Source organism: Sphaerodactylus townsendi, linkage group LG07 (genome assembly GCF_021028975.2).
Source record: "Sphaerodactylus townsendi isolate TG3544 linkage group LG07, MPM_Stown_v2.3, whole genome shotgun sequence".
NCBI lineage: Eukaryota > Metazoa > Chordata > Lepidosauria > Squamata > Sphaerodactylidae > Sphaerodactylus > Sphaerodactylus townsendi.
In genome coordinates this window covers 101,053,691-101,068,999 of record NC_059431.1, presented here as the reverse complement: position 1 = coordinate 101,068,999, position 15,309 = coordinate 101,053,691, and positions in this window count along the sequence as shown.

Here is a 15,309-nt window from a genome sequence, read left to right as displayed (position 1 = left end):
GTGTGGCGGGGGGGGGGGGGGGGGGTTCTTGCGCGAGCCACCTGGAGAAACGCCATTGCTCCTACGCCGGAGATTGACTTCCCAGAGGTGCATCCCGAGGGCAGTAAATAATATTTAAAAAAAAAAAAACCGTTCCGAGAAGCAGCTGTTTGCTTTTTGCAGCGCCCGAATAGGTTTCTGTGCGTCTTGGGTCTCCACTTCTCTTTTTCCTAACGTTCCCCTGGCCTTCATTTGTTTATATAAAAATAAAACATAGAAACGCCTCTGCCGTTGAGCTGCCCTGAAATGAAGCTAGCACTCTCTCTCTCTCTCTCTCTGCCTCTTGCCAGGGGCCTGCTGCGGTTCTCTGGTGTAAAGGCGCAAAATGTGCATTGATGTCTTTTTATTTACTTCGTTTGTAGTCCGCCTTTCTGGCGGGGACTCAAGCCGGGTTACCCCGGTGGAGTCGCCAAAAGGGGACATGCAATAATCAGTGCATCAGGATGTGGGACGTCAGGAACCTCCAGAAAGAACTGAAGCGCACCATAAGTATTCACAGGACCCATCAAGCGGCACAGAAACCCCCCACCCCACCCCTACCCCAGCCAGGAGAGGGAATGGATCCTACAACCCTCCCCACTCGCAAGGCAAAGGGGGAAGTTAGTTGTTGTTTTCATGCACCCTATAGAAATACCCTATATATAGCATTTGCTGAAGAGCAGACGGAGCAGTCTCCCCTCCCGAGAAGTGACTCAAAGCGGGGGGAGGGTAAGGCTTGGGGGAATGTTTTGGATCGCCACCAATTCTTTCTGGATCCTGCGCCCCCATTAGAAAAATAAGGGAAGGGTAGGGCGCCATCGCATCTCTGCACACTGCGGTTTTGCGCCCCCGGGCCTGGTTCCAGATTTAAATGCCAGCGTAAGAGATGCCCCCTTACATTCACACCAGGGTGTCTGATTAGGCCCAAGCAAATCCGTGTAGGATTCTGAGCTGGGCGGGGGGGCGGGGGGCGCAGAGAAACCTTTCTTATGTCCGGGGACTCAGACCACTTAAACCTGCAAGATCTGATCCGGGTCTCGGTCTGGTGCGAATGTAAGGTGGAAGAACATCCCATTGGAGTAAAGACACCAACGCATCTCTTTAGGATGGGGAAGGGGAAGGGGGGCAACGAAGCTCATGAGCGGATGGGTCGGGCCTCCCCCTTGGGCAGAGGGACCAAGCCTGGCATTTAACCCGTCTATAATTGTGGGAGATGGCTGGAAGATGTTCGTGGACTTGAGCCAGTCCGGTCTGCCTGAAGGCGCGCGCGCACACTCCTTTCAATGGTTTCCTTAAAGGTCAACATAGCTACGGGTTGCCAAGTTATAATGCTGCCTGCGCATGCGTGCCCGTGTGCCTCTTGGTGAGTGTGCTGGTGTCACGCGAACGTCCCTGCCAAGTCTCCTCCGGAGGGCTCACGAAAAAGGCGTCCAAACGGCACACCCGACGCGTGTCTGCAACAGTGCCTGCCTGTGTTTTCCCGTGGATGCCGTTTTGCCCACTGGTGGTAAGATGTACACATAGGCCACGACTCTGCTCCGGAAAGACTCCAGGCTTTCTTTTCATCTGGGAGTCCTCCCCAAAACCCTGCCCAACCCTCTCTGGGGAACGGGCGTGGCTGTTGGGCTGAGCTCGGGGTGATCTTGGCCGACCCTGAACTTTCTCTCCTTTGTTATCCCCCTGCTCAATTGACTTCATCCTTCAGTCGAAAGAAAGAAAGTCCCCCTGCATCCAAATAAATTTACGTCCAAGGGAGTGCCCGCTAACCGCAGCTGTAGACTATCGCACAGGTTCCTCTCTGGACAATGTTCCTGTGACTTCTGAGGGATTTACTCCCGAGTAAACCTGAACGGATGGGATCAGACTGCAGGGTAGCAATCGCGACTTCTCAAGGAGCGCCCAGCATCTGAGCCAGCTCCTAACAGAAAAACAAGGCGGGAGAGATAGCTCATTACTAACTGGGGTGGGGTTGGGTCGGAAAGGTAAGTATTAGGGCGTACCATTTGTGGACCTGGGGGTCCAACCGCCAGGCAGCTGAAAGCAAAGAATTGGTACCTTTTGAAAACTAGTCCCTTTGAAAGCAGTTCGACCTCGTCAGTGGGGGGGGGGGAGGGGCAGGGGGAATGGAGCCCCGGGCAAAAGTTCGCCCTTCCTCCGAGGATCTCCCAGCTGCAGGAGATAAAGGGTTAAGTCTATGTTAACCTCACAACAGCAGGATGAGGTAGGCTGGACTGAGAGGCATTGGCTGAATGGCTGATCTAGTGTTGCCCAACTAACTGATCACTGGGATCACCGCCACCCACCCTATTCATGTACACCCATTACAGTGAGCGCACCAGCTCGTTCACAAGTACAATCTGAAAAGGGTACAGGTTCTGGGGTTTTTTGAAGAGTGTTGAGCTATTCTCATGAGACATCCAAAGCGAGTACAGCTGAACGCTTGGTTCAAAGCACTGGTCCAGACATGGGTCCCCAGTTGCATTTGTAAAGTAAAATGGCTGTAGCTTAAAAAAAAACTCCACCAGATATTCCAACAGGACATATATAGGTGAGTTCACTATAGTGCTATGTGGCAGGACTAAATGCAATCAGATTACTCGCTGCGTGTAAACTTTGTGTAGTTCTTACCACACACATTCGCCAAGTTTAGGGGACTATCACTGCCCCAGATTTGCAAAGTTACCCAAAGCCACCCTCCCTTTATCACCCCAAGAGTCCCCCCACACACACCTAAGCAGGCTAAACAGACCCAGGAGGCCAGGTTGAGGCTGATTTTACCTGCTTCTCACCTAAGCCCATAGTTCTCCCCCATCCCACGACTTCCCACAAAATTTGGGTGCAATCCAGCAGATGAACACTAATGTCAACAATGCCCACCCCCACCCCCACCCCGGACTTTCTTTTCTCGCCCCCACCCCTTCCCAGGGGTTTTGCAGAACACACACACACAAAAAAAACCCTGAGCCCTTTGGTGTTCAAGCTGTTTCTGCAAGGCCTTTGGAGGCCTTTTAAGTGTTCTGGGGAGAAGTTAACCCCCTTCATTTCCTAACTGAATACCCTGGCGAAGGGGGGGGGATCTGCTGCCACACTGAAAATCTGAGGCATCCTTGGAGGCAAGGGGGGGGATTAGAGAGACCCTTTTAACCTCTCTGGGAGGCGTCATAACAATCCCAAGGCCTTGTGTTAACCTTGGGCTGCCCTGCAGCTCCGTTGAGGGGGGGGGGGAGTCCTGCCCTGGCGCCTTACCTGGGCCTGTGGGCACACGCCTGCTTGGGTGACTCGCCAGCCCGTTCAAGACCTGGGCGCTCAGCCACACCGCCTGTAACCCAGGTAGAGTGGAGGACTCTCTCTTCCCTCCGAAGCCTCCAGAGGGAATCCACCTTTCCCAAATGCAGGAGGGACCAGCCACTGCATCTGCGAAATATGGGAGAGGATGCAGCTGAGAAAGACATCACATGACGCCCTGGGGGGAAGGGGGGGGGGAACAAACCAGCAAAATCACCTTTAACCCTCAGTTAAAGTTAACCCTCAGGGCAGCGTGGTGGGGAGCAATATCCAGGCTCGCTTGAATGCAAGGAGCAAAGCGATCCTAAGCAGAATGACACCCTCCCAAAACTATTGACTTTAAAGGATGTACATCAGTTTAGAACGGCACTGTCCAGTCTCGGGGACTCTGCGACCAGTCCCCAGCTCAGCCAGAACCTGTCGCATTGCCCCAGGAGGCCACTAAGACTGTGTCGGCCTGCTAAGCACGTGGTCCATCACCGCGCCATGTGCCACAGCTTGCCCCGAAGAGCCTACACTCCAGCCAGGAGCCGGGTCAAAGGGCACCGCTGCGCGCTCTCGGGGTTCCCTTTATCTGGGGACCAGGAGGACAGAGAAACTACAAGGGGAGAGGACATTTCCCTTCCTGCCTCTTTGAGGAAGCCAACCTTGACTCGCCCAAGCTGGTGCTGGAATACACGTGACGTGGCTTCGTGGGGGGATATAAATCCAAACTTCTTCTTCTAAAGGGCCGCCGGGGCCTTGGTTGAGCGCCTGCGCTGTAGCGCTTCTGTTCAGACTGGGGTGGCCTCTCCAGAAAAGCCTCCGAGAAGACCCCTTCCGCACAAGCAGAATGATGCACTTTCAATCCACTTTCACAATCGTTTGCAAGTGGATTTTGCTATTCCGCACTGCAAAATCCAGCTGCAAAGTGCAATGAAAGTGGAGTGAAAGTGCATCATTCTGCATGTGCGGAAGAGGCCAGAGTTCGTTTTTGAGTGCTGAGGAGGGTCTGCCTTTCATCCCTTTAAATGTTGTGCAAAGGCTGGTTCTTCTCCACTACTGGACTTGTGGATCCAGCCGCGAGGCGGGCCAGCACCCTGGATAGCTCCAGAACCGAGAATCCGTGTTGGTCGACTGAAGAGAAGCAAAGCAGAACCTAGGCAGGCCCCTTAAAACGCTACCCACGTTTATTCCAGCACCGGGCATCCCTGGCATCATGTGAAGAGGAGAGCTGTAGCACTAAGAAATTCATGCTGGGACAAACTGGAGGCAGGCAAGATTCCCAGGGCACCAGCCTTCCAGAGTCAAAGGACTCTTTGTCCTGATCTGGATGGCCCAGGCTACCCAGATCCGGTCAGATCTCGGAAGCAAAGTGGGGGTCGATCAGTGGTGGGATCCAAAAATTTTAATAACAGGTTCCGATGGTGGTGGGATTCAAACAGTGGCGCCGCCACACACACCGCACCTCCAGTCCCTATTGGGCAGGGAGGTTGCTTTAGTAACCCCTTCTCGGCACTCAGAAAAAAATTAGTAACCACTTCTAGAGAAGTGGTGAGAACTGGTTGGATCCCACCTCTGGGGTCGATCGTGGTTAATGCTTGGATGGGAGAGGAAGTCAAGGGTCGCCGTGGAGAAAGCAGGCAATAGCCACCTGAGAACTTCTCTTACTTTGAAAACCCTGGAGGCCAGAAGTCGGCGGTGACTTGACCGCCCTTTCCACCACCACCTGCAAAAAGGGAGTTGTGAACCTCAAAAGCTGACCCCCGGCCATACTCTCCGGCTCTAAAATTCAACAGGCCTCGGATCTAGCTCTTTGGCAGCAGAACAACACCCGGTTTGCAAGAAAGGCCCGCCTCAGAGGCACGGCAAGAAAATAATAAATGGGAAAGGGGGGGCGAGGGAAGAGGAGCCAGGAAGCTCCAGAAAGGGTGGGGAGTGGGAACATCTGTCCGCTCTGCTCCCCCGGAAGGGCTGCCACATCTGGGCGAAGGGGTCCCCCCCCCCCCGCTGCTATGAACTACCTCCGAGTCACCGCAGTGCGCTGCAGGCAGGGAAGCAAAAGAGGCAAAGGGAGGGGAGGGGAGGGGGCGGGGACAGGCGACCCAGGCGACCCGCAGCTCAGTCGAGAAGCAACCGGGACTTTGTGACTTTAATTAAAGGGACCCTGCAGGGCAGGAAGGAGTGGGCAGCTCTTCAAGTCATGTTTCTTTCAGCGGTGGAACACTTCCGTTCAACTAAATACTCTTGTTTTGTGTGCCTCCGCCCAGATTATCGGGGGGGGGGCATTAAACGGAGAAAGCACGTGGTTGGGGGGGGATTCCTTTGCGAGCGGCGTCTCTGCCCGTCTTTCGGTATACTTGGGTTGTGAAAAGAGTAGACACTGTTTTGAATGGACTAAATTGAAGGCGGTGCAACTGAGACAGGCAGCTGACGGGGCACCTGTAAGTGAAGGGGCAATTCTGGGCACGCTTCCTAAAGAATTTTTCTCCAGTTTTGGGCAGGATTTGCTTCTGGTTAAATAGGATCCCTTTGCAGGTTTGGGACCGCGGAGGCGCAAACATCGGTTTCCGAGACGCATCAAGGAATCAGGCGCACACTCGCCACAAATCTAGAGCAGGATCATGCAAAATAAAATGCGCGGGCTTTTTTCTGCTCCGGAACCCAGGTCACGTTGCAAATGTTGTTACGCCTGCGCTTTTCACATGCTCAGGAGCACTCTGTTCTGATTGAACCTCGTCAGTGTCCATATAATCGAGTTCTGGCTTCTTCACTTTTAGGATGGGATATTTTTTAATCCCGCTTGACATTCCCTCTCTAATGTCCCAAGACTCAAATGCGTCCACAACATCCCACACCGACTCTGATGAAGTCCGCTCTTGCCTGGGAAAGTTCGCGGCGCTGGAAACCCCCAAACACCCCGAAACGGGGAGCCTTTTAAAGGGCCTTCTAAGAATGCGCTGAAGAGTGGCTTTTAAATCTTCGTCTACGGAGTTCAATGCTACGATGTTTGGATGGGGCGTAAAAGAACAAACATCACACATATGTGTGGCAGGGGCTAAAAAAAAACCACAAGCATTATACACATTCATGCGGATAAAACTATCTACGGCTATTAGCCCCGGTAGCAAAACGGAACCTCTGCAGCCAGAGGCAGTGTACCTTAGTACCAAGTGCTGGGGGAGAAACGAGGGCGGGCTGCTTGCGAGCTTCCGGCAGACATCTGGTTCGTTGCTCGTGGGAACAGAGCATGGTGGGCCAGGTGGACGCAGGTGTGAGCCAGCAGGGCCGCGTGGGTGCTGAATCAGCCCCTTTTTTTCCCAGGGGTGCCGGCGTCTCCTCCTCCGCGTCCTTGTGGCTGCCGATTTCCCTGCGTCATCCTACAAACAGGTCCCCGGGTCGAGGGCTGGAGCTCTCCGCGAGCAGGAGGGCGATGCACCCCGGCCGGCCGTCTCGACCCGTTTTCGGCAGCTGCAACTCCCACGCGGAATTCGCAGCGCTGCGCAGGGGCGAGGGGAGCGCTTGGTCTTGAAATGCAGTGGGCTGGCCAGGGCAGCCCCACACCCCGGACCCCCTTCGCCAAACTCAAGTGGCCGGAAGCAACTTCTGGCGGCCTCCCCCTCCAACCCCCCTCCTCCTCCAGAAGAGGGTCTATCCGAGGTCAAGGTCACTGTCCCCGGAGGAAAGAAAGCCCTTCACGCCGGGAAGGACAATAGCCAGCCCGGCGAGGTCATCCCCCGGCACAAAAGAACAGTTATAGAAACAGGTGGATGGGACAACGACACCCCCCCCCCCTTGTCCCCAAATCCCTAATCTTTGTAAGCAGGCGGATCAGGGGCACAGCACTGGATCGGATCCGGTTTTCCTTGGGAGGATCCTCTCACCAGAGGGTGAAACTTCTGACCCATTATTTCTGTGGCTTGTTGTTGGTGCTTCTACAAACTAGGGCAGGAGCCAACCCCAGTCACGCAACTTTACCATAAAAGTAAGTTCCAGTGCGCACAACGGGGGTTTCTCCCAAGAAAGCGGGGCCAGGCTAAAAAATCCTAACCGTGCTATTCTGAAAAAGAGGCGCATCTTCTGTCCGAGACTTCTCCGTTTAGGATCGCTCCGTAAACCCCCTCGATTCCCCAGGGCCGATTAAGGCCACGTTGGAACTGGCCGGCTGAAATAATCGGAACTCGCTTCACTTGGACCCGGGTCGTCCCCGGAGCGTTTGGGGAAGCCCGTTTTTCGCACACCTGACGACCCGTGTTGGGATCGTTCACGCGCGTTCGCCACCTCCTGTAAAGCTTCTTTAAAGTCGACGAGAGCGAAAGTTGCGATCACTGGGGGTGTGGAAGACCCCCCCCCCCGAGTAAAAAAAACAACCCTCATTCTGCCAAGACTTTCACAAGAGGGTTAAATAAGGTTTAAACAGGATTTTAAACCGTGGTCGACATTCCTTAGCCAAAGACTAATCAGATCCATAAGGGACTGGAACTGGTCAAGGCGGAAGAAATATTCCGCGCTGGACGAGCATAAGTAGCAAATATCCCCCACCCCTTAGGTTTCTGTTGGACTTACTACAGAATAGTAACGTCTTTGGAACCGGGGTCTTGAGTCAGCAAGTATAAACATACCTTCGATTAATCGTAATTACCCTGAATAGGGATTCCCTGTTGACAACTAGTGGGTCCCAAAAAGCATGGATTTGAAAGGGGGGGAACGCGCATGGATTGTCCCCCACCCCCCTTTTCCTACTGATAACAATTATCGAAAGCCAGTCTCGTTTCTTCTAGTTTCTTCCAAGTCATGTTTAGGATGGCGGCCACAGGCTACGCACGCCTATTCAGAAGCAAGTCGCGGCTCTGCTCAATGGAGCCCAGTACAGTTGTACAGAATCCCAGACCAGTTCTCAGCTGTGCTGTTGAGACGTAGGTCTTACTGACCAAACTAAGAATCGCTTTCCAGCAAACGGGCTTATTTATTTGATTGAGACCCCCCACCGTTTTTCCCAGCAGGGGACCCAAAGCAGTTTAGATCATTCTCCTCTCCGTTCCATCTTCACAACAACCCTCTCAGGTAGGTCAGGCCGAGAGAGACTGGACCAAAGTCATCCTGCAAGATTCCATAGCAAGCACGGAGATCGGAATCTCGGTCCCCACAGATCCTAGTCCGAGGCTCTGGATCTGTAACCAGCGGCGCTGAATCGGACTTCATATTGGGACGGTAAACCCAGAGCCTCGGCAGTATCCGCACAACATGGAACTGGGGCGGTTTCTGGATCAGGCGCCAAACATTTTCCCTTGGAAATAATACCTACAAATAGTGATACGCGTGGAGTTCAGGGGAGTTAGAATGGTGCAAATCGATTGATTCGATTGACTTTTCCTGCACACGATGGGACAGTCAGTTGGATGCTGCCTTCAGTAGCGCCAGCCTGCGCTCAGGGGCTGGTTGCTTAGGATAGGGCTATTCTTTCCCGGTTAGACGGTCAGCTTTCCTCAGAAAGCAATCTGGCTGCAATAAATGGGGCAGATGCTTTTTAAAAGGAGGCCTGGCAGTGCCGTGCCGTGCTATGCCCGGTTTAGCAGGTGAGTCGCTCCGCACAGGATTGCGCTGTTCATCCCCACTCAGTAGCGCAGCGCGATCCTGGCCATCTTCAATCAGTAGTAAATCGGGCACAATGCAAGCTTGGTCTTTCGTGTAAACGCGTTCACAGTAAAAAACAAAACTCGGGTGTCCGTCTGCATGGAGAAAACTCTGTTGGTGTGTCTGCGGACTTCTCTCCAGCGAAAAGGATCGAGGCCCTGGTCTTATGCCAAAGGGGGAGAGATCAGAAACCCCCCCTCCCCCCCATGGCACGGCCGGTTTGCGGATCGGTTTTGCTGGGGAATTTCTAACGGGATGAGCTATGCTCAAAGGTGGGTTTGTGGAGGCTTTTTAAAATACTCTGAAATAGGGCTCTGTAAACCTACCCTTGGAAATCCCACAGGAAAGCTAAGAAACGTGACAGATCTGTTTGTGTGCGTCTAAAAGAAGAATCTCTGATCCCATAGCTAAAAACTGGGCGTGGGTGTTCTTGACACTCGTAGGATTTGGGGTACCCAGAACCAAGGAACCTTTCTTTGCACCACGTCCTATTGGAATGGATACGATTTACTTCTGAGTACATTTGTAGGTCGAGGTGGGCGTCTCTGCTTCTTACTTCCTGCCGTGCGAGGTCGATGCACCTTGACTCTGACCTCTTTTTGCCAACAGTATCGTTACAGTGAACGTGAAAAAAAATCCGCAAGGTGTCGACTCTCTACTATTGTAGTAGTAGTAGTAGTAGTAGTAGTAGTAGTAGTAGTAGTAGTAGTAAATAATAAAGTAGTAGTAGTAAATTAATAAAGTAGTAGTAGTGGTAGTAGTAGTAAGTAGTAGTAGTAGTAAATTAATAAAGAAGTGCCTTCCTCTCCGGCAAAACCGCCCTTTTTATAAACGAGTGTCCACCCTCAATTTACCTTCCTGTCCACATATGAAAAAAAATTTATTTCCGGGACCGCAGGACTCAGCAAACGCTTAGTGGACGATTCTTTACAAGCTGAGGATTGCCGCACCTATTGCTTTTATGTTGTTATTCTTGTTGTTTTAAACAGAGATGTGTCTGAATCGAGATTCTTAATTCGAATCAGGAGTACCACAGCCATTGTAATCAGGAGTGACCCTAGCTCTGTGGTGGCGAACCTATGGCACTCCAGATGTTCATGGACTACAATTCCCATCAGCCCCTGCCAGCACGGCCAATTGGTGCCATAGGTTCGCCACCACGGCGTGACTCCCGTGGAAGCATCCACCTTTAATACTCTTGTCAGCCTGAATTTCACGGAGGCTCAATACAACCCCACAGCCCATGTTAGATAATCCTGCACCATTCACTTGGAAGTCGAGTACAGAAACTGGAGTGGCATTCACTTCCAAGTAAATACACCCCTATTAGATGGAGGAGCGGGTCTACTTAGAGGAAAGGCCCACCGGACTCCGTTGCAACCCTCCCCCCCCTCCCGCAAGGAAGTGGGCACAGCGTTTGATCCTTACTTCTAAGTAAATATGCTTAGGTGGTTCCAGTGATCCATTTGACCCAGTCTCGGGCTCCAATATAGCTTCTGTCTGGAGTACGCTCGTTCAGAGGTAATTTGCGTTGGCATCTATGGGATTTGCACGAAATACCTTCCCGCTAGATTTTCCCGCTGCTTTTATTGGCGCGCAAAAGGTAAATTTAACTCGGCTAAACTTTTGGGGATGCAGGAAGTCGGGACATTTGTAATGGCAATGACCCCCTTAACCAATCCTGCAAGGTTAAGGGGGAAGAAAGCTGCATTTGGAGTAAGCCCCATTGGAATCAACGGGACTTGTTTCCGAGTAAACATGTCGCTTGAGCAGGAGTTGGTGGCTGAAGCGAGACTGCTAAATTTGGCACTTCCGCGCCTCGCAGCCCGAACTGAGTCATCTGTACACGGAAGAAAGCGCCCCTCCTTCTCTCCTCAATTTAATCTGCCCTTTTTCCAGGGGCATGGATTTGGGATCGCAGCCTGAGCATTATACAGACCCTGGCTTCCTTATACATACAAACACACACACACCCTGTTTTCAAAACCCCTTCTTATTCTGAGACAGACAGAAAGGGCAGCATCTTCAAGTCATTTATTCGGACCAGCTCACCACACAATAATGATTAACAGGAGGAGGAGGAGGAAGAGGAGGAGGAGTTTGGATTTATATCCCCTTTCCTGAAGGAGACTCAAAGGGGCTTACAATCTCCTTTCCCCTCCCCCACAACAAATACCCTGTGAGGTGGGTGGGGCTGAGAGAGCTCAGAAGAACTGTGACTAGCCCAAGGTCACCCAGATGCAAGGGCGTAGCTGCAATGGGAACATTTGGGGCGGCTCGCCCTGGGCACCATCATTGCAGTCACGTGGCAGGGGCATTTCAGGGCAGGAGGGGGCTCACAGGCAGTTAATGCCCCTGGCCCAGTTTCCCCTCCCTTCATCACTGCCCAACACAATTAGCTAATTCCCCATTCCTCCACCTGAGTGGCAGAGGCTTGTCTGGTGAACCAGATGTGCTTTTGTACTCCTACATTCTTGCTGGGTGACCTTGGACTAGCCAGTTTGTCAGAACTCTCTCAGCCCCCACCTACCTCACAAGGTGTCTGTTGTGGAGAGAGGAAGGGAAAGGAGCTTGTAAGCCACCTTGAGTCTCCTTACAGGAGTCTCCAAACTCTTACAGGAGAATTCAAAGTCTTCTTTTTCTTCTCCTTGATGGGAGAAACAGCACCTCATAGTGTGTTGTGTTTTCCCCGTTGCACAGCGAGCAGAGTGCACTGGTGGCTAAATGGAATGTAAGCTTACCTGTGCACATGTGTGTGTGTGAAAGAGTATTTATTAGTGAACTCCATTCTGGATAGAAAGGTAGGTAGATAGGTTCACTAATCTATTCTATTCTAGCAGGATGGAGACAGATGCACAGAGCACCCAGCCTCCTTCTAGGCATATTGGAGTAAGATGGAGAAGTGTGCTAGAAGAAGGCGGAAGGAAGTTTCCTTGAGAGTATCAGTCTATTATTATTATTATTATTATTATTATTTGATTTGATTTTTATACCGCCCCCTCCCCGGGGGGCTCTAACATCAAAGGGGTAGAGCCAGCATGACAGAGTAAAGGTGTCAATCCCTAGGTCCCTATCTAGCCTCTGGCTAACTAGTAAAACACCCTCTGTGGATTGAGGCAGGAAACAGCGTAAAGCCCTTCTCTTCCAACACTTCTTACCTGCAGCTGAGGTTCTTTCAGGTCTTCTGTGCATTCCCACATTGTGATTTCAAAACATTCGGAGAAATTTCATAAGGTTCAGCAAGAAGGTGGTGCGTTTCCAGCGTTGTGTAGCCAGAAATACACCACCTTTTTTCTTAACCTTATGGAAATTTTTCCAAATGTTTAGAAATGGCAGCATGGGAATGAAGACCTTTGAGAATACCTTGAAGTGCAGTTGACCCTGGATGGAGAATATGGCCTCAGTTTCACTTCCAACCTAGGTCGTGTTTGCTTTCACCAAACACCCAGTGGCTTGAGCTGGAAAGACTTCACTGAGCAAGGCTCGGAGAGTGGAAGGCCCACGAGGTTTGTGTGTGAGGAGAAACCACCCAGATATGATGCCTCAGCTAATAGAAACTGCAGCAAGGTTGGTGGTGCTGGCATATTTTGAAAAGGTACAGCTGGTCCCAACTCCTCAGGCTTCCTTGGCAGTAACGTTGTTGTTTCCTCCTCGGATTGTGAAACGAAGGTTGGATTCTGGAGTTCTCCCAGAACTACCACTGATACCCAGCCTACAGAGACCAGTTCCCCGTGAAGGATGACAGCTCCAGACTCAATGGCATCTCATCTCCTCTGAGCTCCCTCTCCATCCCAGACTCTATTGGCACTGCTTCCAAATCTCCAGGGATTCCCCACTCTGATGTTCACACCCCACAAACATTGGCCATGCCAGCAGGGGCTGATGGGAATTGTAGTCCATGAACATCTGAAGCACCAGAGTTGGACACCCCAGCCCTACAGGGTTGCCATAAGTCTGTTGCCAGAAATTTCCACCAACACCATTGCTGATGAAGGATCTAAACCATACACATCCCTGAAGAGCTAGATGGGACTTGACTCTGCTTGCTCCTAGCAACCAGTGGCCCTTTAGGACAGTGGACCACTGGGAAAATTTTCACTATCTCAAGGACTAGTGTGATAAAAACAAAAGAGGGCTCTGTACATTCTCAGATGCTCACTGTCATTAGTTTTTAGTCTATTTTCTGTGGCTGAACTCTAGCGGTTAAAAGTGGCCTCAATTTAATCCAGTGGAAACAGCAACTCTACCAAAGTATAAATCTGTCCAGTTTCTGATTGGATAGATTTTGAGATATTGCTACACTTTGTGGATCTACCCTAAAAACTTTTTAAGCATCTCACTTTGATCTAGCCAATTCAAGATGTGCTATGCAAGGAAATTCTAGGGCTACACAGATTGAGTGTCACTGTGTGGACCATTCTACCATGTTTTCCCGAAAATAAGACAGGGTCTTATACTAATTTTTGCTCCAAAAGATGCCTTACGGCTTATTTTCAGAGGGTGTCTTATTTTTTCCCCATGATTTTGCACCCCCCCGCCCCCCCGTGACCAGATCACCTGTGCTGGGGAATCTGTAACTAGGGCTTATTTTTGGAGTAGGGCTTATATTTCAACCATCCTCCAAAAATCCTGAAAAATCATGCTAGGGCTTATTTTTGGGGTAGGGCTTATTTTGGGGGAAACAGGGTACTTCTCTTGCAGTTGGAGCCCAAACAGCCATTGAGCAGAATGCAAACTGGGATCTCCAATCCAGAACCACTACATGGTTTGGTTTCTCTTATTCTCCCCGCTCCCCACTAACCTGAATGTCTAAAAAGGGACATTATAGACAAAACTTTATTCTAATATAATTTGTGAGTGTGTCTTTTCGATGTGAATGGGTCTTACAGAATGGACACCATCTCCAGCTGATACTGCAAGCATGTTTTGAATTCCATTGATTTGGATGGGACAGTGAAGCCCATTTTATGATTTCCTTTCCTTTATTTGTGCAGCGTTAAACAGTATAATGTTTCATCAGAAGCAGGCCACCTTAGGTTCAATGGGATGTGCTCCCCAGCATTGTGGCTTTTGGAAGGATGGTGGAGAATGTTGAAATCTGCACTTGCTGAAGTGTGGCAGGATCATGTCCTTTGTCCACAGGATCAGCCTGTCACTGGTTTTATTGTGGCACAAGCCTTTTCGAGCAGTCAGAGTTTTGTTTACTGCCTTCTGTTTTATACATTCAGTGGAACTGTTCTTCCACCTGCGCCATCCAAGAGACCAGGTGGCTGGCCACGGCACTGCAGCCACGCCGTGCTGCCATTCTCAAAGAGGTTTTCTGGGGGAATGGGGAGGCTTCAAGAGCATAAAAGCCTCCCTGCTGCCAAGAAGCCCCCATTGGGCATAATAGACTTATACCACCCAAAAGGGTGGCATAAGTCTCTTGTCCTGACCGCCAGCGTAATGCAGCAAATGGCCGGGAGAGAGCCAATGTTTCCCCAGCCATGCCTCCAACTCACCTCCATTGTGCCAGCAGCAGGGGTGCTGAGACCCTGCACCTCGTCCAGCTTCACGTCCCAGTGCTGGGGAGGCTGCAGTGACCGCATGCCTGTGGTTTTGCTCCTCTGTCTGGGCAAGGACCCAGAGTGGGCAAATCTACTGGCAAGGCTGTGCATCGCTTCAGGGGCAAATTCTCTCCCCCCTCCCCTCCCCTCGCCTGCCGCCTGCTATGGTTGGTGCCATCAGACAGCCGGTCAGACAATTTTTATTATGGTCAGAGACCAGCATGAGGTAAATAAAGTAAAGGACAAAAGATACTACAGGGTAAAAATAGTAAAACAGAGATATGCATCTAAAAGGAATAAAAGTAAAACTTACTAGTAAAGGGAAGTTGGGAGCACAAAAGGTACGGGAATATAAAGGAAACAGAATAAAACATAAATACTAAAGGAGAATTAAAACTTTAAAACTATAAAGGGGAGGTGGACATAAAGCAATACAGTTGGTAGTTTGAAGGCTATAGCTATCAAATCAAATCACTGAGCCCACTTTATTGCACTGATCCACTTGGATCTAAGCCAGGGAGCAAACCAGCCTATAGGCACATTGGGAATACTGACATGGGGGTGGGGGATGGGCTCACATGCAAACATGGCAGTCACAGAACCAGCTACTTATAGGCAGTGGTGTAGCGCACAGGGTGGCACCAATGCAGGGCGTGGTGGGGGTGTTACGGGGCATTTTGGGGTGGGAGGGGGAACAGGGCACACACATGCCCCAGGCACAGTTCCTCTTAACTACGGCTCTGCTTATAGGAAGCTCAAATGCATGGAAGAAGAAAGGTAATTTTAAAAGAGTGGGAAAGAGTGAGAGGGAATAAAACCAATATTGTGATGGCAGCTTCAGACGAAT